The 24,224-nt window shown below is 41.2% G+C and overlaps 1 long non-coding RNA gene across 1 annotated transcript; it reads right to left on the reverse strand.

The window, feature by feature from the left end:
* Nucleotides 1-2,333: 2,333 nt before the first annotated feature.
* On the reverse strand, nt 2,334-16,121 carry LOC130455750 (uncharacterized). Its single transcript, XR_008913847.1, has 3 exons — nt 16,004-16,121; nt 5,591-5,653; nt 2,334-3,950 (listed from the first exon to the last, which is right to left on the reverse strand). It is a non-coding gene; the product is annotated as an uncharacterized LOC130455750 (long non-coding RNA).
* Between the last annotated feature and the right edge of the window lie 8,103 nt (nt 16,122-24,224).

The following is a 24,224-nucleotide window of genomic DNA, read 5'->3' on the forward strand; positions in this document are numbered from 1 at the left end:
CCAACATGGGATGGGAAGGAAAATGAGGCAGCTTTTTCAAAAGCACAGAGACAAGATAGAACATTTTGGACCAGGAGCACCAAAAGGGCTAGTCCAACAGAGATGTAGAGAGTGTATCAGCATCCTAATAAACACCAATAATAAAGCAATCTTTGATTTACTCAATAAATCCTAAAATAGGAAGACAAAAGCATCTAATAAAACTAGAAGAGTTAAGTTTAGATCAGAAAAAAAAATATCTTCCTTCACACAAATCAACTTGTCTAAGTTGTTACCTTTTCCTTACCTCTAAGAAGTAGTATAAATAAGAAATACGGGTGGACTCCAAAAAGTGTCCAGACACATTTCTGAATGACAGAGCCACATTCTGGTTTTTCCCTAGAACTTTTAAGGTGATTCTGGGGGGAAATCAACCAGTGGCCTGTGGGACCACTTTTAGCAAACCAGAATGGCAGCTACTGTGTTTTGGTGTTCTAGGAGCCAGCAGATGTTATTCAGACCTTTATTCCAGAAATAACTTACTAATATCCTTCCTTGCCTTAGAAGGGTAGATATGGACAAGTAGCTCTCCTGTTGATGAATGCTAATGACCAATGAGAAGCAAAAAAAAATGTTGATTTTTCCATTTCCTCTCCATGGCCTGGTTGAACTGTTGCATCATCTGCAGGGAAGGCTCTCTCCTTCTCCAAATACTTAGTTTGTTTGCAACTTCTGCATTGCCCCCTGAAATAGTCCTGTCTGAGCCCTCATTCCTTTCCTTTCAGGCTCCTGAGCAAATAGAGCATGTCCCATCTAGCCTCAACTGGCCTGGCAAAACTTGGCCTCCAATCCCCGTTCTTGGCTGTGTCTAACTAGTAAAAGGAGGGCTAAGCAAATGATAGTCCTAGGAAGCAATGGCTGTTCAGCTAGGCAATTCTTATATATATGTAGGAATTGCCTAGCTGGTCTGATACATGGACACACGCATACATTCGCATATTTATATATGAGGCCATTTTCTTAATTGTTATGGACTTCTACATGGGCAAGAGCTGAGAAACGATTGTGCTTTCAGGTAGAATAACACATCTATACAGCGCTTCCCTCACAAGCATCATCTGCATTCTCAGGGAGACGCAGGGATCAAGGGACTTGACTATTGTTACAAAGCACATGACTGGGAAGGAAAAGAGCAGACTGCTGACTCCCAAGGGCAAGGGTTCCCTAGACTCTTCCCTCGGCCTCTCAGCTTACTTTGTAGGTATTTTCTACCAATAAAAAAAGATAACATGAAATGGAGTTCCCACTCTTGGACCAAGTTGAAATCTGCCCATTTTCCTATAAGCATCTTAAGTGGTGACCCCTCTAGGTCTCAAACGAGGGCTGCTGCTCAAGGATCAGGCTGAATCTGGCAGGGGTCCGATGACATATGCTTCCTTGGCGATCTTATTCTCCGATGGGAACTCAGAAACCTAGCCCATGTCAGACCTGAACAAGAATCCTACTCTGTGCCTGACAAGGTCCCTCGCATTAGGATGCCTAAATGAAGAGGAACCTACTCCCTTCTAAGGAAGTCACATTTGGATAACTAAATTGCTAGAAAGATTTTCTTATTGGGAGCTAAAATGTGCTCCTCAGCAAAATCTCTCTTGCCTTTAACCTTATCTTTAGGGTCCAAGAAGAAGAGGAAGGCTCATCTCTTCTTCACAAGATAATCCTCCACATCCCTCAAGAGCTGAATCTCATGCTTCCCCCCTTTCCCAAGCCTTTCCTTAGACAAACTAAATATTCTCTTTTTTTTCCTCACTGATACATGGCACAGTCTTAAGGTCTTTCATCTGTCCTGGTCATTCTTCTGGAAGGTCTTCAAATTTTTCCAAAAATGAGTCATCCAGCACTGAACACAACAACAGTCCGGGTGTAGTCTGAGCACAGCAGACCAGAGTGGGATTTTCACCTTCTTTGTTCTAGACAAAATGGTCCCCTTTATGTAGCCAGTAACCAATCGCCTTTCTTGATGACTGCATCACTTCTTTGACTCATGGAATTTGTTGTGCATTTCCTGATCTAATAATATTTATATGGGTAGCACTTTAAGGTTTTCAGAGTACTTTATAAATACTGTCTCATTTTAGCCTCACAACAATCTTGGAAGTTAGGTGCTACAGTTATCCATATTTTATAAATGATAGACATTAAGTGGTTTGCCCAAGGGTCAAACACTAGTAAGAGTCTGAGGTTGGATTTCAACTTGGATCTTTTAACTTCAAGTCCCACACTCTAACCACTCCATCATCTAGCTGGTCATTATTGCTGTCATATAAACAGCTTTTGAGCTCTGCTTCCCCCACCTTCATTCTTTGGAACCTGATTATAAGACTACATTTATCTTGATTAAATTTCCTTCTCATTACGTTCTACCCAATGTTTGACCCTAGAATCTAGGGTATCAAATATTTTTGTATCCTTAGGTGGTCAGCCAATGGTTATCTTTCTTTAAACCTTGTACCATCTAGCAACTTGATAAGCATGTTGTGAAGACTGGATTTGGCTCTCCCCTGATTGTAACAATGAAGGTACTGATTGTGATCCTCTCCTGATTGTGAAAACTAAATTGTTACCCATGTCTATTTTTAGATTTAATCCTCATAGGTGTAAACATGGTACTTAAAAGTTAAGTATGAAGATCTGCCCATTTAGATCTAATCACCAAAAGTGCAAATATCCGACTTAATCATAAAGTGGGAGGTCTGTGACCCACATGTGCAACAGTGAATCTGAATCCACTAACTGCCTTCTAGGCAGTCCTAGAACAGGACTTCAACTGTGATTAATAGACGTAGAATTGGAGGATGAAACAGGAAATGACACAAGAGGAAAGGTCTTTAAAAGGAGCTGTTACTTCCTGTGAGGATTCAATTCTTGGTGCTTTCAAGTTGAGGCTGGTAAAGAGAGGCAAAAGGATCTGCTGGCTGGACTGACACATGGTGAGTGAAAAAAGCTAACTCAACTGCTGGCTTTTCTCTGAAGAAAACAGCCTCAGGAAAGACCTGTCCTCTTGAGAGAAACTTCCTAGGTCCTCAGCTTTGCTGAGGGTGGCTGAAACTAATTCTCCCTGCCTGGAGGGGCCAGGAGTAAATGACTTAGTGCCTCAGCTAGATATCTTACCCTATCCTCTCTCTGATTTTCCTCTTCATTTTTTCTATATTTTGTAAATAAATCTCTTTGGAATCAATTAAATTCCTGGTGACCCCTCTTAAATATTCAAGCCCAACCCTTTAAAAATTAAACCCATTTTCCCTCTTACAATGTCATCTATTCTCTGATCAAAGTCACTGATAAAAATGTACAACACTGGCTAGGTGGTACAGTGGTTGGAGTATTGAACCTGGCTCTGATATATATTGGCCTTGTAACATTGGACACTTTAGTGTCCTAGGCAACTCTTTAAGACCATAAATTGCATAAAATGTGCTGGTGAAATCACCGATTCACTCCTTGTCACCATCATTGTTATGAGGACATCCAACTTGGTAGATGCATATAGACAGCTGTAGGTCTACCCGTTTCATTTTGACCTTAAATCACTTTTCACTCCAGTTACATTTTTACCATTCTTTGTTGGATGAACTCCATTCCTACTCAAGAGCCTGCCATTACTATATTTTAAGTTGTGGTCATTTGATAAACAAAGCCCTATTCAAAGCCTCTTAGAATGCTATACAAACAGCAGGTGCTTTATAAATATATGGAGACAAGAGGTCATTTGAGTCACTCCAGTTCAGTTTCAGTTTATGAAAATACTAATAGACGTGGTGGAGGGGCATGAGAAGTCGCTGGTATCCTGGAAAGAGACTGGTTTTTTGCTGGGTTTGTGTCCTAACCTTGCCATTTGATAGTCACAAGTCTGTAGCAAGTGGTCATCACGATCATCTGTTTTCTTACTTGTAGCATGAAGGTAATCCAGAAATCTGAAAAGCATTTACTTAGTCCATCAGTATTTATTAGACACTGTGTTAAACTATTTATTTGTTAAATGCTTTAAAGTTATTAAATTTATTATTTATTATGTTTATGTAATTATTTAAATAATTAAATTTGTAATTTAGATGTTGTTATTTAAACTTGTTATGTTTGTTAACGGTGTTAAATAAATGCTGTTTGTTAAACTTTACTACCTAACTCAGAGTTGTTATGGGAATCAGATGAGACAAAAATCTATAATAGCTAGGAATCAGGAAAGCTGGTTTCAAGTCCCAGGTGCCTGGGATTTAACAAGGCCACTAATCAACTATATCACTAAACTCTAAGCTTACTTTTCCTCATCTGCAAAATGAGTCCAAGTGAGGGGGATAGATTTAGAAGATCTCTGAGATTCCATCTAGACCGTGCACACACAAATTCTTCTAGGATCCAGAAAAATATGGATGCCTTGTGATGAGAGCATTTGGTACAGCCCCTTGAAGGGCTCAGAGCAGCAAATCAAAGCATCCTCCAAATAAGAGATTGTTAGATGTTTCCTAGAGGCATATGTGTACCTCTATCCATTCCAGCACCAATGACCTATCCCATTCTGCTATCCAAACTTTTCTGTTTTGAACACACATAGTCATTAATACATGAATCCTTTTTTTGCTCATTGAAATCTTCCATGTAGAGGAGAGATTTTATCATTTCAACTAGTACAGGGCCAGTGGGGCTTTTTCCAGTGGGACAAGCAGAGGAGGAAGGCACTTCATTTTTCCAAAGAAGTAGAAGGAGAATGAGCTTTGGGAAAGGATAACAGGACTGAGGTCCTGCCCCCCAAAATTGTGCCTCAGGGGAGACTTATATGGACTGATGCAAAGTAAAGTGAGCAGGGCCAGGAGAACATTGTACATGGTAACAGCAATAATGCATGATAAATAACTATGAATGAGTTGGCTGTTCTCTGAAATACAAGAATCCAAGACAGTTCTGAAGGACTTATGATGGAAAATGCTATCTATCTCTAGAGAAAAAACCAACACCACCGATGCAGTCTGAATGAAGATTGAAACATACTTTATTATTCTTGGATTTGGGGGTCTCTTTTCTTTTCAACATGGCTGTTATGGAAATGTTTTGCATGACTGTACATATATAATCTATATCAAATTGTTTCCCTTCTCAAGGGGTGGAGAGAGAATTTTAAACTCCAAAAATTTTTAAACAAATATTTAAAATTTTTGTTTAGAGGTAATTGGGAAAAAAACAATTCAACGCAAAGCAAATTGTGCCCCACGAGCTCACCTTCCTTCACCTCTGCACTGGTATAGTTACCCAATGGGGCAGCCTGCTTGCATAGCCCCTGGCATGGGGTCCCACACCACACAAGACACCCAGGGCCAGCAGCAATGGCAACATGTGCCAACCCAACGGGGGTCCCTATCAGATGAATTTGCTTCACATGCCAGAATTCTCCATTCTGGTGGTGGTCCTCTCCTCTATAAAACCTACATGCCTAACCGGATCTTTATCCTCATCCTATCCCTACCCTGTGTAAATGTAAACTGAACTGTGGCTTACCAGCAAGAGTGCTGAATTAAGGTCAGCGATGGTAGTTTTAGTCTGCACTGTGTCATTAACTTACCATATAGCCACAACAGAAACATGTGACCCTCGGTGAATCACTGAACAGCTTCAGATTCCTGAACTGTAAAAAGAAGGGATCACAATAGCACCTAACTTCCAAGATGGTGAGTTCTCAAAAAAAAACCCTCAGTAGACTCATCTCTAAAATGGGAATATAATACCTGTCCAATATACTTAACAGAGATTTTAGGAGGATAAAATGAACCACAATGAATATCAAAGTACTTAGGAAAGTTAAAAGCACTGTAAGCTTATTATGCAAATCTTTTGACATATCAGTCAGTTTAGAGCTGGACAGAATGATTTTTCACCATTGGCCTGATCTGAGGCATCATCACTTGGTAGATAGAGTATTGGACTTTGGTTTAGGAAGACCCCTATTTAAATCCTGCCCTCTGGCACTCTGCACACTATATGGGACAGATCATTTAAACTCTGAACTTTAATTGGTCTCCTCCCTACAGTGGGGATATCATAGCGTATCTACTTCACAGTATTGTTAGCCAGTTCCACAGAGGCAATGATGTATTTTAAAAGCACTTAGCAATCTTTGAAGTACTATATAAATGTAAGGGATTATACAGCAGACTGTAAACTCCTTGAGGGCAGGAATTGTTTGCCCAGTTGGCATCTTGAATAGAACATTGGTTCTGGGGTCAGGCTAGACCTGCATTCAAATCTAGCTTCAGAGGGACAGCTAGGTGCCCAATGGTTAGAGCACCAAGCTTGGAGTAGGGGGTGTCCTGAGTTCAAATGTGGCCTCAGATTTTCCTAGCTGTGTGACCCCTGGACAGTCATAACCTCTGCCTGCCTCAGCTTTCTCAGCTGTAAGTGGAGGGGGGGGGGAGAAGAAAAGGGTGAAAGCATTTACATAATATGTCCTAAGCACTTTACAAATATCTCATTTGGTCCTCACAACAATCCGGGAGAGTAGGTGTTATTTTAAACACCATTTTAGGGTTAAGAAAAGGTAGACAGGTTAAATGACTTGCCCAAGGTCACACAGTGTTGAGGCTAGATTTAAACTAAAGTCTTCCTGACTTCAGGTGGAGCACACTCTCCACTCATAAATAATACCCACTTCCCAGGGTTGGTGTGACACTAAACGAGAGGGTATTTTAAAGCATTTTGCAAATCTGAAATTGCTATATATTTTCATTTTTGCATCCCTAGGAAATGGCCCGGTGCTTTTTGTACTTAGAAAGCAATTAATAAATGCTCGTTAAACGTCTTGCCGTGCTTTTGGATCATGGAACAGAGGCCATCTTCATTCCACAAAGTTTAAGATCATTCTCAAGCTGAAAAACAATTGGCTCCCTACCTGTTAGCCAAGGTCAGCAGCGCGGAGCTGGAGAGCCTGCCGCTCAGCAGGAAGGCGAGGGACTTGTCCCAGACCTCCCCTTTCCTGATCTCACCCACCTGGAATTGGCTTTGTGCCCATCCACACACCCGCAACCCCCAGCCAGAAAAAGTACCCAAGTCCGCAGCGCACGGAGTCCTGGTTCAAGCTGCAAGCCTCTAGTGGGCGTGTTTGCCGCGAGCCTTGCTAGACACTGCTCTCTGGGACCTGGAATTGGGAAGGGGATTGTGGTTGTGAAATGCCAATCTTTCATCTAGTGCTTGAACGTGGATTTCTGTGAGGTTTAATGCCTCTCGACCAGAAGGGCTAAGAGGCTCTTTGGTACACCTTATTCAGCGAGAATTCCCGGAATGCCACCCCAAAACGAAGCAAGCCTGCCGTCAATAACCTGAAACTCGTGGGGGGAGACAAGAGACGAACCAGTAAAGGATCTTTTTAACCGCATATAACACACGTGTGGATATAAGCGAGTTATAAAATGTATAATGAATATATTGTAAATATAAAATATAATGAATAAATATATAATGTAATATAAAACGGTGTCAGGGTGTAAAGAATGACTGGGAATTCTGCCTCTTCCTCTCTCGTGCATGCCCAATAAGATGAAAGGGCTGAACCAGAGGGTCCCAGAGGTCCAAGAGGGACTCCACTGTTTCCCCCAAGAAGGGCAGCAACATCGTTATCCCTCTCGTTATAACAAGGCAGCAACCAGAAGCCACAGCTTGTCCAAACGCAAATCTGCCGAGGGCCAGCCATACCCCAGTGGACTAGACCCCAAACTCCAGAAGCTTGGGAGGAAAGGGCCAGTGCCCGTGAAGCTTCGGAAGAGCACGGTGTGCGGCAGGGGCATTGTTCCGCAAGCTGGGGGGAGGGGAAGGAAAGAAAGAGGAGCCGGTAATCATCCAGAAACTGAAACAAGTAACCGACGCCCCCGCCCCCGCGCAGTAGTAAAGCAATCTGTCTGCCTTCTCGCCCGTCATCAATCCCCAGGGCCGTCACCTGAGGGCTGCGCGCACCCACGTTCGGAACATACATTGCGTCCCCGGCTCAGACAAGCGAGGCGCTCCTTACTTTCAGGCTCCGCTTCTGTCGGGCTCTTAGCCACTTAGATGCCATTTCAGAAATGGGCCTTTTAGGAGACGCGCTATTTTCCATTAAGAGAGCCAGGCAGCCAGCGAAACCATTAGCATAAACGGAGCTTGGCTAACAATAACGGGGAATGTAAAGGCTGAGCTCCGACTTCCCTGTCACCAGAATGCTCGAGCTGACGCAGATTTCTCCAGGGAATCTAATGGCCGCGGTAGCTGGCGGGATCGCGGGCGCGGGTGGGGCCTGGAGGGGCAGCGTGTGGCAAAAAAAAAAAATGTGCTTTTCACCTAGCAGCAGCAGTATGGCATAACGAATAGGGAAAATCAGGAAGCTTTAAAGCCACAAATACTTGAGTTCAAGTGTCCCCTTGGATACAAACAGGGGCTGGGTCCCCCTAGACAAATCATTTAACTGCTCAGTGTCCATAGGCAGCAAAGGAGGGAAGCTTTTATTAAGTGCTTACTAAATGCCAGGCACTGTCTCATTTGATCCCCCTGACAATCCTGCTTGTTATATTCTATTATTACCCCCATTTTACAGTTGAAGAAACTGAGTCAGAGGTTAAATAACTTGCATACAACGATCATATTTGAAGTTAAATTAGAATTCAGGTCTTCCTGACTCTAGGGCCAATTCTCTATCTTAGTTTTCTCTATGATTTACTGATTACTTTCTGATTAGCTTTGGAGGAAGGAATTTCCACACAGGAATTTTTTAGATCCATGTTAATAAGATTGCAGACCAGAGAGCTGGAAGGGATCATAATCATTTTAATTCTTCCACTCACTTCCCATGTGACCTCTGGCAGGTCATTTATCTTCTGGGGCCTCAGTTGCTTGTATATACACATATATATAAGAGATTTGGCGTAAAATACCTTTGGGGTACCTTCCAGATATAACGATTAAAATTTAGGGGAGACTGAGGCAGGTAGAAATTAGTTTCTCTCTGCAAGGAGTATTATATTTTTTGGAGGTTTATTGAAGATTAAGAATTAAAGAAAAGACAGGATAAGAAACACGTGCCTAGGCCAGAGTGCCTAGACAAGACCTCACCTACATTATGGAAAGAGCCACGTCTGCTCCAAAAGGGAAGTCCAAAAAAAAGCTCAAAAGCCTTTGTAATCAGCTTAAATACCTTCTCATCTCTCCCACCCCAGAATTCCGTGGGATTACAAAGCATTTTGGGGAAGTGGAGCAAGGGTTTGTGGGGATTGAAGTCCAGAGTTCAAATCTCAATTTTACACAGAGGTATATCTATGGATTATTGAATGGAGAAACGTATTTATTTCAGAGGTCCTTAACTTTTTTCTGTGTATCATGAATCCCTTTGTTTGGTGAAGCCTGTGGACCCCTTCTAAAAATAATGTTTTCAAATGCTTAAATTCTTTTAAAAAATAAAAACAACCCTTACTAAGTATTAATTCCAAGGCAGAAGAGTGGTAAAGGTTGGGCAATGACTTGCCTAGGAGGCCATAGTTGAACTTAGGACCTTCTGTTTCCTGGCTCTCTATATATTAAGCCATGGAGCTGGCCCCAAGTGCATAGAATTCTGTACATACAAAAACAAAGGTAAAAAATTCTCTGAAAAGGGAATTACCAATTTTTTTTTAAAGAAAACGTGTCTATGAGCCCAAAGTTAAGAACTTCTGGTCTACAGGCCAGTAGTAGTAGTGGTAGCAATAGTAGTAGTAGTAGTAGCAGTAGCAGCAGTAGTACTACTACTAATAGCTGTAGTAAGTAGTAGCAGTAGTAGTGGTAGTAGCACAGCAGCAGCAGCAGTAGTAGTAGTAGCAGCAGCAGCAGCAGCAGCAGCAGCAGCAGCAGCAGCAGCAGCAGCAGCAGCAGCAGCAGCAGCAGCAGCAGCAGTAGTAGTAGTAGTAGTAGTAGTAGTAGTGACAAGAGCAGCAGTAGAAGTAGTAGTAACAGGGGCAGTAGTAATAGTGACAGCAATAGCAACAGTTGACAGTAGTAGCAGTAACAGTAGTTGTGGTAGTACAGCAACAGCAAAAGTAGCAGCAGCAATAGTAGCAATAGTAGTAGACATAGTAGCTAACATTAAATAGAACTTAGTCTGTGCCAGGTTCTGTGCACAACACTCCTGGGATGTTGAGGCCATCACTAGCTCCATTTTACATATAAGACAACTGAGGGACACAGAGGTTAAGTGACTTCCCCAGTGTCATGCAGCTAGCAAGGGTCTGAAGTCAGATTTGAACTTGGTCTCCCTGCCTCCCGGCTCAGTATTCTATCTATTGTACTCGTGTATCTATTAGTCATTTTCCCTTTCTATCTCTTGTCCACTCATTCAACAACCTGCTGTATCAAAGGGCTGTGTGCCTGGCACTGAACAAAATGGTGAGGATGTGGAAGAACCACAAACCCTAGCTCTGCCTTCTGGGAGTTTATAATCTAGGTGGGGAGGTAGAACTAATTGATATTCATTTGTTCATTCAAAATCTATCCAACAACCCCGTAGTAAAGCAGGTTTCAGGGAAGAGAGAGCGGGGAACAAAGGTTGAAGTTGGTCCTCACCTGGCTTATTGAAGGCAATGAGATGCAGTTAGCAAATACATGAGATAATGTATGCGACCGATTGAGTGACCGGCGAAGCTCTGTGCCCAGATGAGAGATGAATGAGTTCCGTGATGAAGGATGGCAGCTCAAGGAGGCACCCCGGCTTTCCTAGCAGCCTCAGCAGGAGCCACATCCCTCCCCCCCCCCCCACCTCCAGGGAGTGAAGGATTTCACTGTCTCATCCCATTATGTGAAAGCCAGGGTGGAGGGCCTGCCATCAACTTCCATTTTCCTGTGGAAATTTACAGGTCCTTCAGCTTGGAAAAATACAAACACAGAAGCTTAAGACTCAAGACCAGAGCATGGGGCCCAACACCAGAAAGCTTTGAAATGGTTATTTTAGTTGTTCCCCTTGATGCAAACCTGCCCAGCACCTAGCCTAGGGCAGAGCTATAGCAAGCCATCAATGGCTGCTGATAGAAATAACAGGATTGGAAGAATCCTTGGAATTACAAGATTTGGATATGATGTAGAGACCCCTGTTCAAGTCCTTCCAATGCTACTTCCTCTCTGTGGGACCCTGGGGAAGTCACTCACCCATGTTGGGCCTCAGTTTTCTCCTCTGTAAAAAGGGGTTTGGGTTGCATGACCTCTAAGGTTCCTTCTATTTTAAAATCTATGATCCTATGATCCCTCCAAGTCCAAGGCTCTTCTTATAACATTTCTTCTATTTTAGGTGTTAAGGAAAAGTTGAACAAAGGTAGCCACCATTGGTTGGTTTGAGAAGAAAGGGGGAGTGATGGCTTCTTCTCTAGGAAGGGCAAGTGGCTTCAGTGGAACCCACTGTCTTGATTCTACTGGAGAAATCCATGAATTTGTAAATGCCAGGGCTGGGCTGAGAAGTACAGGTGAGAGTTAACTCTAACATGCCAGAGAAACGTCTTTGCTTCCTCTGCTGGACTTTTCATGCTGCAATTACCCACTACCTCTGACTGATTTCTCTCAGAACCTCCATTTTCTGGAAAATCCCTAAGGCTCCTCTCTAGGCTACGTTCCTGATTCTCCAGATTTTCTCTACTATGCAGGGAAGACATGCCTTTGATGTGAAGCTTGCCCCTTGCCTCTTAAGGGCTGATAATTCACTTTGGATGTTTAATTGTCACCCAGCTCTCACCTGTGGCTTCAAGAAGCTGTATCATGGGCAGCAGCTACACCCTGGTAAAACCGTCTCAAGCTAAAATGAGGTGGTTGGGAACTAGCAGCCCTCAAATGTGGGTGAGTTAGGGAGATGTCTACCCAAAGCATCTGATTGCTTTCACCCTGGTGGAACAAGTGAATGAGAACAATTTATTCCCATAGCCATTCATGCAGCTGAAGCAGGCACAGTGGAGTGCTTAGAGCTTGGTCAGGCATCAAAGACATTAAGGTCATTATCCATTGCGTCCTGGGCCATCTCAGGTTGTCCTGATCTTTGTGTTGCCACTGGACTTCAATGACTTTGGAAGACAAAGTGAGGCTGATGGCTTTGTGCAATTCTGCCCCCACTTAAATCCAATTCATGCACAAATCAAGACATCACCCTGTGATGTCACTGGTCCTCCTGGAATGGAAGGATGAATAACCATGTCTTGAGTCTGGTTCTCCCCCACCCTACCCCTAACCCTTGAGCTCCCCTTTTAAAGCTTGTCTTCCCTTATCAGAATGTAAGTTCCTCAAGGGCAGTAAATTTATTTTTGCTTGTATTTATGTTCCCAACTTACCATGGTAGCTGGTACACAGTAAACTTGATTTCAACTCCCAATTCAGCAGTCTTTCCACCTAACCATTTAACATTTACTGAAGATTTAGCCCTTTTCTCACAAGAGCCCTATGAGAAGGAACCCAGAAACTTGGCACTTAAAATATCTGAGGCTTTTATCTACACTCTGCATTCAACTTCCTCAAACCCCTTTCCTGCTTCCCCTCTTTAAGTCTGACATCACCAAGGCAACAAAAGTGGGACTAGGATAGGCTGCCTGGCAACAATGCCTCCAGCTCACTTAGGACCATAGGATTTTAAAACTGGAGGGGACCTTAAGGATGGAGTATCTGCTCTTACTCATACATGACATTCTATCTCCCATTCCAGCATCTTTGTACTGACTGTTCCCACACCTACATTCCCAGACACTGACTCTTGGAATCTTTTATTTCCTTCCAAATTCTTTTTAATGCCACCTTTGGCACAAGGTTTTTCCTGATTCCCTCTCCTGCTCCCTGAAACTTTGACCTTGCACTTATTTTATAAATATCTGTTAAGGAGAGGCAGAGTTAAGATGGCGGATTAGAGGAAGCAAAAATTCAGACCTCCATAAACCCTTCCTCACCAATCAAAAACACAATGCTTCCAGGGGACTGAAAACCAAATCTAACAACAGGACAGAGCTAGGGAACCCTCCTCCTGGACCCAACTTAAAAGTATGCCCACAAAAATGCCTGAACTCTAGAACACATGGGTTTAAGGGGAAGGAAAAAGGAAGGTCCCAGGACCCCTCCCCCACCTACAGCACTGAGCTTCCAGCAGTGGCTGGAATCTCTGGGCAGGCTCTAGTCCAGAGGGAGTACCTTGCCACCAAAGCTGTGCCAGGCTCAGGGCAAAGAGGCAGCTAGAGGAGAAGCTCAAAGTAGGCAGCCCAGTTGCAGCTGAAATGCTCCATCTTGCCCCCCCCCTTTTTTGGAGGTTTTGGCCTCAGGGCCCAGCCAGCTTTGCAGATCAACTCTGTCTTGGCTCAGTCTCATCAATAAGGGCAGATAAGAAGCCTTCAGTGGGCAGAGAAGCTCAAGCTCCAACACCCCTCCCCCACAGACTGATCAGAGAGCCTCCCTGACTGAGCTCCAAGGGGCAAAGGCTGCAACAAACTATAGGCAGAAACCTTGACCACAGGGCAGGAAGTCCAGCTCCTTCTCAACTTCTGCTGTCAGCCAGGGAAGATCAGACTACCTGCTCAAACAGCAGAACAGAGAAGCCCCTTCTGGACAGAACAGCCCAAACTCACAGATCCAGCACAAAATGAGAGGAGCAAGACTACAGGCAATTACAGGGGGGAAAGAAGGGGGAAATATGAGTAAACAACAGAAAAAGAAAAAAGAAATCACAATCAACAGCTTCTATCTAGGCAGTGAACAAAGAGCAAATGAAACAGAAAGACCAAGGAACACCAAGCAAAAACACAGAGACTCCAGCAAATTGGACACAGGTTTTGGAGGAACTCAAAATACAATTCAAAAAATAATTAAGAGAGGTTGAAGACAACTGGGAAACTTAAAAAGCAAAATGAATCATCTGGAAACAGAAAATAGTGTTTTGAAAGCCAAAATTAAATTAGCTTGAAAACGAGGCAAAGAAAATGAAAGATGAGGCAAAGAAAATGAAAGATGATCTCCAAAGAACATCAGACCAGAAGGAGAAGGATGACCAAAAAGCTAGGGATGAAATTCAGTCTTTAAAAACTAGAATACAACAACTAGAAGCAAACAACTTCACAAAGCAACAGGAAACTATAAAATAAAATCAAAAGAATAAAAAAATGAGGAAAATATGAAATACCTCATCCACAAAATGGAAGATTTAGAAAACAGGTCCAAGAGAGACCTTAAGAATCTTTGGTCTTAAAAATCATTTGTCTGCTGGAAGATCATGACGACAACAACAAAAAAGCCTGAACATCATTCTACAGGAAATTATCCAAGAAAACTGCCCCAACAATCTAAAGGAAGAGGAAAAAATGGGGATTGAAAGAATCCACAGAGTTGTGAATTGATCCAACCATTCTGGAGGGCAATTTAGAACTATGCCCAAAGGGCGATAAAAGACTGTCTGCCCTTTGATCCAGCCATAGCACTGCTGGGTTTGTACCCCAAAGAGATAATAAGGAAAAAGACTTGTACAAGAATATTCATAGCTGCGCTCTTTGTGGTGGCCAAAAATTGGAAAATGAGGGGATGCCCTTCAATTGGGGAATGGCTGAACAAATTGTGGTATATGTTGGTGATGGAATACTATTGTGCTCAAAGGAATAATAAAGTGGAGGAATTCCATGAGAACTGGAACAACCTCCAGGAAGTGATGCAGAGTGAGAGGAGCAGAACCAGGAGAACATTGTACACAGAGACTGACACATTGTGGTACAAGAGGACGTAATGGACTTCTCCAGTAATAGCTTTACAATGTCCCTGAACAACCTGCAGGGATCTATTAAAAAAAAAAAAAGAATCCACAGGTCATCTCCTATACTTAATTCCCAACTGACAACACCCAGGAATGTTGTAGCCAAATTCAAGAACTACCAGACCAAGGAAAAAATATTATAAGCTGCTAAAAAATCTTTCAGATACTATGGAACTACAGTTAGGATAACACAGAATCTGGCTGCATCTACACTGAAGGACAGAAAGGCATGGAATATGATATTCCAGAAAGCAAGGGAACTAGACCTACAACCAAGAATCAACTACCCAGGAAAACTCACTATATTCTTGCAGGGAAAAGTTTGGTCATTTAATAAAATATGACTTCCAAGCATTCATAAAGAAAAGACCAGACCTGGATAGAAAATCTGATGTCCAGACACAGAACTCAAGAGAATCACCAAAAGGTAATTAAGAAAGAGGAAAAAAAACAAACAAAACAAAACAAACAAACAAAACAAACCCTTTCTTTTAAGGGGCCCAATAAGTTAAAATGATATGTATCCCTACAAGAAAAGAGGATATTGGTAACTCTTAAAAACTGTTGTTATTATCACCTGGGTAGCTAGAAGAATTATACTTAGAAGGAACAGTGACAAACTATATAGAATGAAATGCCAAGTCATAAATATATAGATATATGTATGCATAAATATATATATATATATATACATATATATAAAACTAGAGATAAAAAAGAGGTTAATATTAAGATAAATGGGAAAAGAAACAAAATGGGGCAAATTTATATGCTATAAATATTTGTTAAGATATTTGCTTATACACATATTGTTTCCTACAAAAGAATGTTAGCTCCTTGAGGGCAGACCCCATATCGTTTTTGTTTTTGTGTCCCTGGCTGCAGTGGAATGTATTCTGAGTCTAGAGTTAGGAAGATCTGAATTCAAACCTAAGCTCAGACATTTATGAGCTGTGAGAACTTGGGCAAGTCACTTACCCTCTGTTTGCCTCAGTTTCCTCAACTGCAAAATGGAGATAATAATAGAATCTACTTTTCAGGGTTGTGAGGATCAAATAATATTTGTAGAGTTTAGTAGAGTGCTTGACACAGCAGGTGCCTAATAAATGCTTATTTCCTATCTTCTTCATGCCTAGGATAGGGAAAGTGTTTAACAAATATTTGACTGATTATATAGCCTGAATATGTCATTATATAGATGAGCAAATAGAAGCTTCAAGATGAGAAATTACTTACCCCATAGTCACACAAGTAACAAGTAGTAAAACTGAGATTTGAACTTAGATCTTCCTTCCTTCCTTCCTTCCTTCCTTCCTTCCTTCCTTCCTTCCTTCCTTCCTTCCTTCCTTCCTTCCTTCCTTCCTTCCTTCCTTCCTTCCTTCCTTCCTCCCTTCTTCCTTTTCTTTCTTTCTTTCTTTCTTCTTTCTTTCTTTCTTTCTTTCTTTCTTTCTTTCTTTCTTTCTTTCTTTCTTTCTTTCTTTCTTTCTTTCTTTCTTTCTTTCTTTCTTTCTTTCTTTCTTTCTTTCTTTCTTTCTTTCTTTCTTTCTTTCTTTCTTTCTTTCTTTCTTTCTTTCTTTCTTTCTTTCTTTCTTTCTTTTCTTCTTTCCTTCTTTCCTTCTTTCTTCCTTCCTTCCTTTCTTTCTTTCTCCTAGAATCTGTAATAGATGATATTTCTGAGGGTGTATATTGATTGGATACTAGATAACTAATGGATCAGATAGTTATCTTCTTTTTGCCTAACCTCCTCCTGTTTTCCTCCCTCTTCAGAAGCCTTTCAGCCTCCCCTCCCCCCTTCTTCAGTCTCCTTCAGGTCACTCAGTGTGAGCTGTGAGGTTTCAATGAAACAGTTCTTAATCTTCTTTGTCAAACAAGGGGTTTATTTGGGGAAGACAAGGACAATGGTGGAGGATAAGGTTAGAGGGGTAGGATATCCCTATTCTCTACAGTGAGTGTTAGTTTGGCAGATATTGAGAGAAATGGCAATTCAGTCACTAACATGAAACAGAACCTGTCAGAGAGATATAAGAACAATTGTCCTTCTTCAGCCTTCAAATCAGCCAGGCCACCTCCAACTTGATTATCTCAAGTCCCAGAGATAAAACTAGCTTCTTCCTTCACCTCAGCCAGCCAACCAAAAGCCTTGAATGCACTCAAACAGTTGGCTCTTGCCTCCAACTGTTTCCCAGTCACATTCCAAATGGAATCTTCATTTGACTGACAAATGATCAATCTCCAGCTTCTTGTCTTGCAGCATTTTCTTATAATTTCTCTATTCTCCACACATATCAGGATAGTTGTCAATATAATTTACATATTCCTATTATAGCCTAACACCATATTCATTTTGTTGGCTACCATATTAATTCATATTGAACAGCCTACTAAAAGCACCAGATAAACTACCTTGTAAACATACCCTTCCCAACTCATACTTGTGAAGCTAAGTTTTTGAAGCCCCAAGAGTTTTCTAGGACCAATTCCCAGTGTTCTTTATACTAGATTACTTTATACCTATATACTTTAGTATATATACTATATATGCTATTATATTTTATATATATATATACATACATAGTACATAATGTATACTAGTATATCCATGGGTATACTTTAGACTAGATTACACTGGTTTTTCATATTGGAAAATATTGAGACAAAAGTTGGAATAAAGATTGGGGCCCAACCAAGAAATGCCATGAATTCAATCAATTGACAAGTATTTAGGCCAGTGATGGCAAATCTTTTAGAAACTGAATACTCATACTGCAACCCTCATACCACATGTGAGCCACCCCCTTACCCTAGACAGGGGAGGGAGGAATAGCTTCCATAGGGCTGCTGGGCAGAGGGGGCAAGTGATAGGAGAAATGTACTCAGGCATGTGTGGAGAGGAGGAGGGGAATAGCCCCTTCCAGCACATATGCCATTAGTTTACCAACACAGAGGTGTTGGTGAACTAGGCAAAAGGTGATGAGAGTCTGAACTAAGATGTTGGCTACATAAGCAGAGAGAAGGGATCAGAGGCAAGAACTGTTGTAGAAGTAGAAATGGCAAAGTTGGGCAACTGATTTGATATTGGGAGTGGGTAGAGTGAAGAGTTGAAGATGATGCTGAGGTTGTGAACTTGGGAGACTAGAAAGATAGTGGTGCCTTTGGCAGAAATAGGAAAGTTTGGAAAAGAAGGAAGTTTAAGAGTAAAGACAATGAGTTCATTTTTAAACCTGTTGACTTTCAGATGTTTTCTGGACATTTAGACTTGGTATACTTGTGTTTAGAACATATTTGCTTTTCCCAGGCTTATCCTGTTGCCTCCAGTTTACCTCCCATTTGCACTGTATATGTTTTTCATGTGTGCATTTTGTTGCCTGTTTTCTTCCCACATTAAAATATGAGTTTATTGAAATCTGGCCTCAGATACTTCCTAGCTGTATGACCCTAGGCAAGCCACTTAGACCCCATTGCCTAGCCCTTCCAGCTCTTCTACCTTAAAACCAATACACAAGATGGATTAAGATGGAAGGTGAAGGGTTTTTTTTTAAGACTTTATTGAAGGCAAACGCTGTCTTTTTTGCCTTTCTTTGCATCTTCAGTGCTTGGCAGAGTAATAAAAAACATATTCATCTACCTCCTTTGTCACTTTCTGAAATACATCTTCTCCTTCAAGGTCCCCAGATTCTATCTTTATTACACCCTTCCTAATTTCTCTAGCTAGAAGCCCTACCCATCCCTGTTGAATCTTTCAGGTTACTCTTCTGTGTGACCTCTTCTATGCACTTAGTTATTTCCTAACTGGTATTAGAGAGCACAGGATTTAAAGGACCATAGATTTGAGGACTGGAAGGGCCATTATGAAACATGGAGTCTAACACTTTCATTTTCTGGAGGAAGAAACTGGCTCCAAGGGAGGGGAACTGATTTGCCCCCAGTCACTTATGTAGCAGAGCTGGAATTCTAATTCAATTCATCCTTATGATTTCATAAGATTATATTGTATTTGTATATCTAGAATGCTGGAGAGGATGTAAATATGTCTTAAGAATAAATGTATCCAGGGGGCAGCTGGGTGGTTCAGTGGATTGAGAGCCAGGCCTAGATATGGGAGGACCTAGGTTCAAATGTGGCCTCAGATGATTCCTAGCTGTGTGACCCTGGGCAAGTCACTTAACCCCCATTGCCTAGCCCTTACCACTCTTCTGCCTTAGAACCAATACATAGTAGTTTCCAAGACAGAAGGTGGGGGTTTAAAAAAAAAAGAACATTTGTGTCCAAGTAAATGGATACTTAATGGATTTTTGTTGTGGGGGATGGGTAGGAAGCATACTGAGAAATGTCTGTAGAGTAAAAAACCAAAAAGCATCCATAAAACTTTAAAATACTTTGAGAAGAATTCTTTATTAAATAAATAAATAAACGTGAAAATCGGTCGGTCGGGGTGGGGGTGGATAGTGAATTGAATGAGATTCTCTGAGCCTGCGACTGGCTGCAGCGCCATCTGCTGGGAGGCCGGCATAACTGCCACTCACTAGAGCTCCAATGAATTCTAGGTGAAGAACTCTGATTTCCTGATACTGTGCCCTAAGCTGATTACTTCCCCAAAGAGCTGGAATACATATTAGTGGCTTGGACAAGCCTTGGCAGGTGGTTACACGAGTCCACAGTATAATCATTTTCCTTTTGTGGGCTGATCCTTTTTGCGAGTGCTTGCTTGCATCTGCTTTCCCCAGGCAATTGTTCCCCATCATCAAAAGTGACAAATACAGGTGTATTTTTCTTCCTGCGATAGATGAATCCAAAATAGCCATGTGGAAACAGAATTGTATTTTCCCAATGAAATATTATGAGAGACAGTGAGGTGGTGGAATGCAAGAATTAAGGAGCAGGAACACCTGACTGGGATTCCCACTTGGGTCCCTGATTAGCTGAAGCCTAAGGAAGGTAAGGCAAGAAATTTGGCCTTTCTGAGCTTTGGTTTCCCAAGTAGTAAAATGAAGATGCAGAGGGAGGGTTGGATGTTCTTTAAGGTCCTGAAGTCAGCAAACCTGAGTTTAAATCCAGCCTTGGTCACTTAATAGTTGCATGACCCTGGACAAGTCACTTAACTCAGTTGGCCTCAGTTTCCTCATCTGTAAAATGAGATGGAGAAGGAAATGGCAAACCACTCCAGTATCTTGGGGGGGTTGCTTTTGTTTTTGTTTTTTCAATCTTTACCTTCTGTCTTATAATCAATACCATATATTAGTTCCAAGGCATAAGAGTGATAAGGGCTAGGCAAAAGGGGATTAAGTGACTTGCCCAGGGTCACACTTGGAAGTATCTGAGATCAGATTTGAATTTAGGGCCTCTCCTTTCTGAGTCTGACTTTAGTCCACTAAGCCACCTACTTTCTCTAACTCTCATATCTTTGGCAAGAAACCCTCAAATGGGGTCATGAAGAGCCAGTCATGAGTGAAAAGACTATACAAAGGTTTACTTCAGCTCCAACATTCTAGGACAATGAACCTATGGCAGGGTCACCAAAGATGGCACTCAGAGCACTCTCTGTCCACACCCCTCCCCCAGTTCATTACTAGAAAAGCAGAGGGTCTCAGGCAGAGCTGCTTCCCTCCCCCTCTTCATCCTGCCTGATGACATTTTTTTCACATCCCCCCACCCCTCTCCCCAGCAGTCAATGGCAGTGCACAAGGCAGGTAAGGTAAGTGATTCACACAGGCAGCAGAGCTGGAGGTGAGTGGAGCACATGGGCCTCTCCCCTTCCCATTCTCTACACCCCAGCAGTTGAATGGGAGTGCTTCTTCCCTCCCCTATGTGGGGAAAGGTGGAGGGGCAGGATACACCACTTGATGGGGGAGAGGGGCATGGCATGCCATCTCTGGGGGGTGGAGCAGGCATGGCACTTGGTCTGGGTGTGGCTTGGCACTCCATCTCTAAAAAGTTCACATTCACTCTTCTAGGATTTTAGAGATGTTTTGCCTTTCTCCCTTTCCAGTTTCTCTACTTTTACCACCTTCTTTCACATCCTTGCCACTTCTTACCTGAACTATTACACTAGTTTCATAGTTACCATGCCTCAAATCAATCCCCTTCCCAATCATGCCTCCACACAACTGCCAGATTGATTTTCCTAAAGTAAAAGTCTGACTTTGTATCATTCCTCTGCTTTCTATTACTTATAAGATCAAAGGCAAACTCCTTTGTATTGGTTTTCAAAGACCTTCCCAGCTTTAGTCATTTTTCTAACACCATTTAGAGTCCAGCCCAATTGACCTTCTTTCTGCCTGACATAATTCTCTCTATTTTTCATCTCAGTCACTTTGTTCTGACTATTCTCCATGCCCAGAATACGCTCCATCCACCTTCAATCTACCCTTAGATTCGAAAGCTTCCTTCAAAGTTTAGTTCAAACCCCAACTTCTAAAGGACATATTTCCTGTTTCTTCTCTGGCTGTTAGAATTCTGTTTTGTTTTTTGTTTGCTGATGAGTGAGATCAAAGTTAGAAACAACATAAACAAGAGCATTCCTAAAATATATACAAAGTAAGTGTAAGATAATTGGGGAAGAGGCACTAGAAGTCCTTAAGTCCACTAATGAAGAGGTGGTTCTTATTGTTCATTGTTGTCATTCTAGTTGTATTCAACTCCTCATGGCCACATTTGGGATTTTCTTGACAAAGATACTGGAATAGTTTGCCATTTCCTTCTCTAGTTCATTTTATAGATAAGGAAACTGAGGCAAAAAGGGTTAAGTGACTTGCCCAGGTTCACATAGCTAGGAAGTATCTAATACTGGATTTGAACTCAAGTCTTCCTGATTCTAAGCTCAACACTCTCTCGACTGTACCTTCAGTTCCTCCAGTTCTTAGTACTCATTTAGGTTAGCCCTGATATTCTAACCTTATTTCCTTTCCTCTTTAGTCTTGATCAATTCAACTTCACACTATTCTTTTCTCCTCAAACCTCCCATGGCACCATCAACCAAGGACCTCACTTCATAGTTTACTGAGAAAATAGAGACTTATGAACTCCCTCTTCTCCTCTTCCTCACAATAGAAATCTTTTTTATATCATCCTTCATCGTTTCTCACTTAAGGCCACTCTTTGACGAAGAGGAGATTCATTTTTATACCAACATCAATCTCTTTACATATTCCCTCATTCCTATTTCCTACTGTCTTCTTTAGCAAACTGCCTCCACAATCATCCTCCCTCTTTCCAATCTTCAATTTTTCCTTACTATTATTCCTTTCTTTATGCCTATACACATGTTCAAATAGCCTCCATTCTAAAAAAAAAAACAACAACTCTTGCTGCAGCCTACCATCCCCTTAAAAAAGTATCCAACATCTCTCCTCTTTCCCTATATCTAATTGTTGGCCAAATAATTCTACATCCACAATATCTCTCATTCCTCTGAGATTCATAGGTTGCTATCATAGTTGTGACCCTTACTGTCTCTTGCCTGGACTATCACACTAATCTCCTAGCTGGGCCCTAGACCCCTCTCTAAACCATCTGCCACAGCTACCAAAGTCATTTGCCTAAAGTGAAGACGTGGTCTTGTCACTCCTCTACTTGATAAACTCCAATGGCTCTCTACTGCCTGGAAGACTGAATATAAGCTCATCTGTTTAGCTTCAAGAAAAAATACAACAACACTTGTTTTGATATTTTTTCTTCAGTTATTAGGGTCTAATTTTCTCTTTCCTTCCTTACTGGAAAAAAGGAAAAAGAAAACCTTTGTATGATACATTTACATAGTCAAGTAAAACACATTCTCATAATGGTCACGTTCAGAAATGTGTGACTCAGTCTTTACCTAGAGTGTATCATCTCCTTATCAAGAGGTCTACTTTATCAACAACCCTCTAGCATTATGGTTGTTCACTATGAGGATTCTTAAGTCTTTTAAAGTTATTCTTCTTTACAGTATTGTTATCATTGTATAAATATTTCTATTTTCTGTAATTATTTGGGCAGTTTTTATTCCCTAGTATGTGGTTAGTTTTTGTAAAGGTTCTATGCACAACTTAGAGATAGGTATATTTCTTTCTATTCCTGTATAATATTCTCCAGAGATCTATCATAACTGACTGTTCTAATATTCTGTTAAGGTCTTTAGTTTCTTGTTTATTTTTTGGTTATATTTATCTAGGCTTGAGAGAGATGAATTAAGGTCCCTCATTTTTATAGCTTTGCTGTCTATTCCCTTCTTTAACACCATAAGGATATGGATAGTTTGTTCTTATTTAGTGCCTTGTATGTTCTCACCATTTTATGCTTCTCTTGACTTTTGTGTTTATATGTCAGATTTTTAAACTTAGCTTTGTTCTTTCACCAGGAATGGTTGGATAGCCTCTATTTCATTAAAGATTAATCCCTGCCCCACCAGGATCATACTCAGTTTTTCTGGGTAGATTATTCTTGGTTGTAAATCTATATCCTTTGCCTTCTGGAATATATTCTAAACTTTTTTTTCTTTAAAATGGCATCTGTTGAATCTTCTTTGATTTTGACCATGGCCCCTTAGTAACTAAATTCTTTCTTTCTATCTGATCTTTTCCTTGACCAAGGAATTCTGGATCTTGCTTGTAATATTCCTGAATGTTTTCATTTGGACATTTCTTTCAGGAGGAGACTGATGAATTCTTTCAACTTCTACTTCATCCTCCTATGCTATGGACCATTTTTTGAATTTATGATTTTTTGAAATAAAATATTTGGCTTTGTTGATGTTGTATTTCAGGTAGTTTGATGATTTTTAAAATCTCTCTCCTTAATCTGTTTTCCAGGTCAGTTGTTTTTCCTATGAGGTATTTAACATTTTCTTTTAATTTTAATACTTTTGACTTTGTTTATTATTTCTTGATGTCCCGTGAAATTCTTAGTTCCCACTTGTTCAAGTCCTAATTTTCAAAGATTTATTTTCTTCAGGTAGATTTTTACCTCATTTTCTAAGCTATTGCTTCTCCTTTTACATCTTTCTTCCCTAGTTCCTCCTTTCTATTTTCCCCCTCTTCTATCATTTGGTTTTTAAAATAATCTTTTAGGTGGAAAAAAACTTCTTACTTTAACTCTTATAGTATTATGAATATTATTGATTAGTAATTGATTCTGATAAGTTGAGTGACAGGAGAGAGAAGTTTCTGTCAAAGGGGCTCAAGCCAGTTCAGAGTGAAAAACAAACGTTCTGTTGGAATCCCCAGGTCAGAGTTTTTAACTGCCACTGGGAGCTTTGAAATTCCAAGCAGTTTTCTGACAGACTCTCTCTCTCTCTCTCTCTCTCTCTGGGATCTGAACTTGGTCCTGGAGGTAGTGAAGTTCCTGAGCTCCTTATTCTTTCTCTGTGACATTTTGGGAATACCAAGACTTAGAGTTCATTGATCACTTGGCTGTGGTTGGAGAGGAGTTATTGACAGAGAAGAAACTAGAAGACCTTGTTTTTCTCTGAGCTTTGTGGGAA

This window comes from Monodelphis domestica, chromosome 8 (assembly GCF_027887165.1).
Source record: "Monodelphis domestica isolate mMonDom1 chromosome 8, mMonDom1.pri, whole genome shotgun sequence".
Taxonomy (NCBI): Eukaryota; Metazoa; Chordata; class Mammalia; order Didelphimorphia; family Didelphidae; genus Monodelphis; species Monodelphis domestica.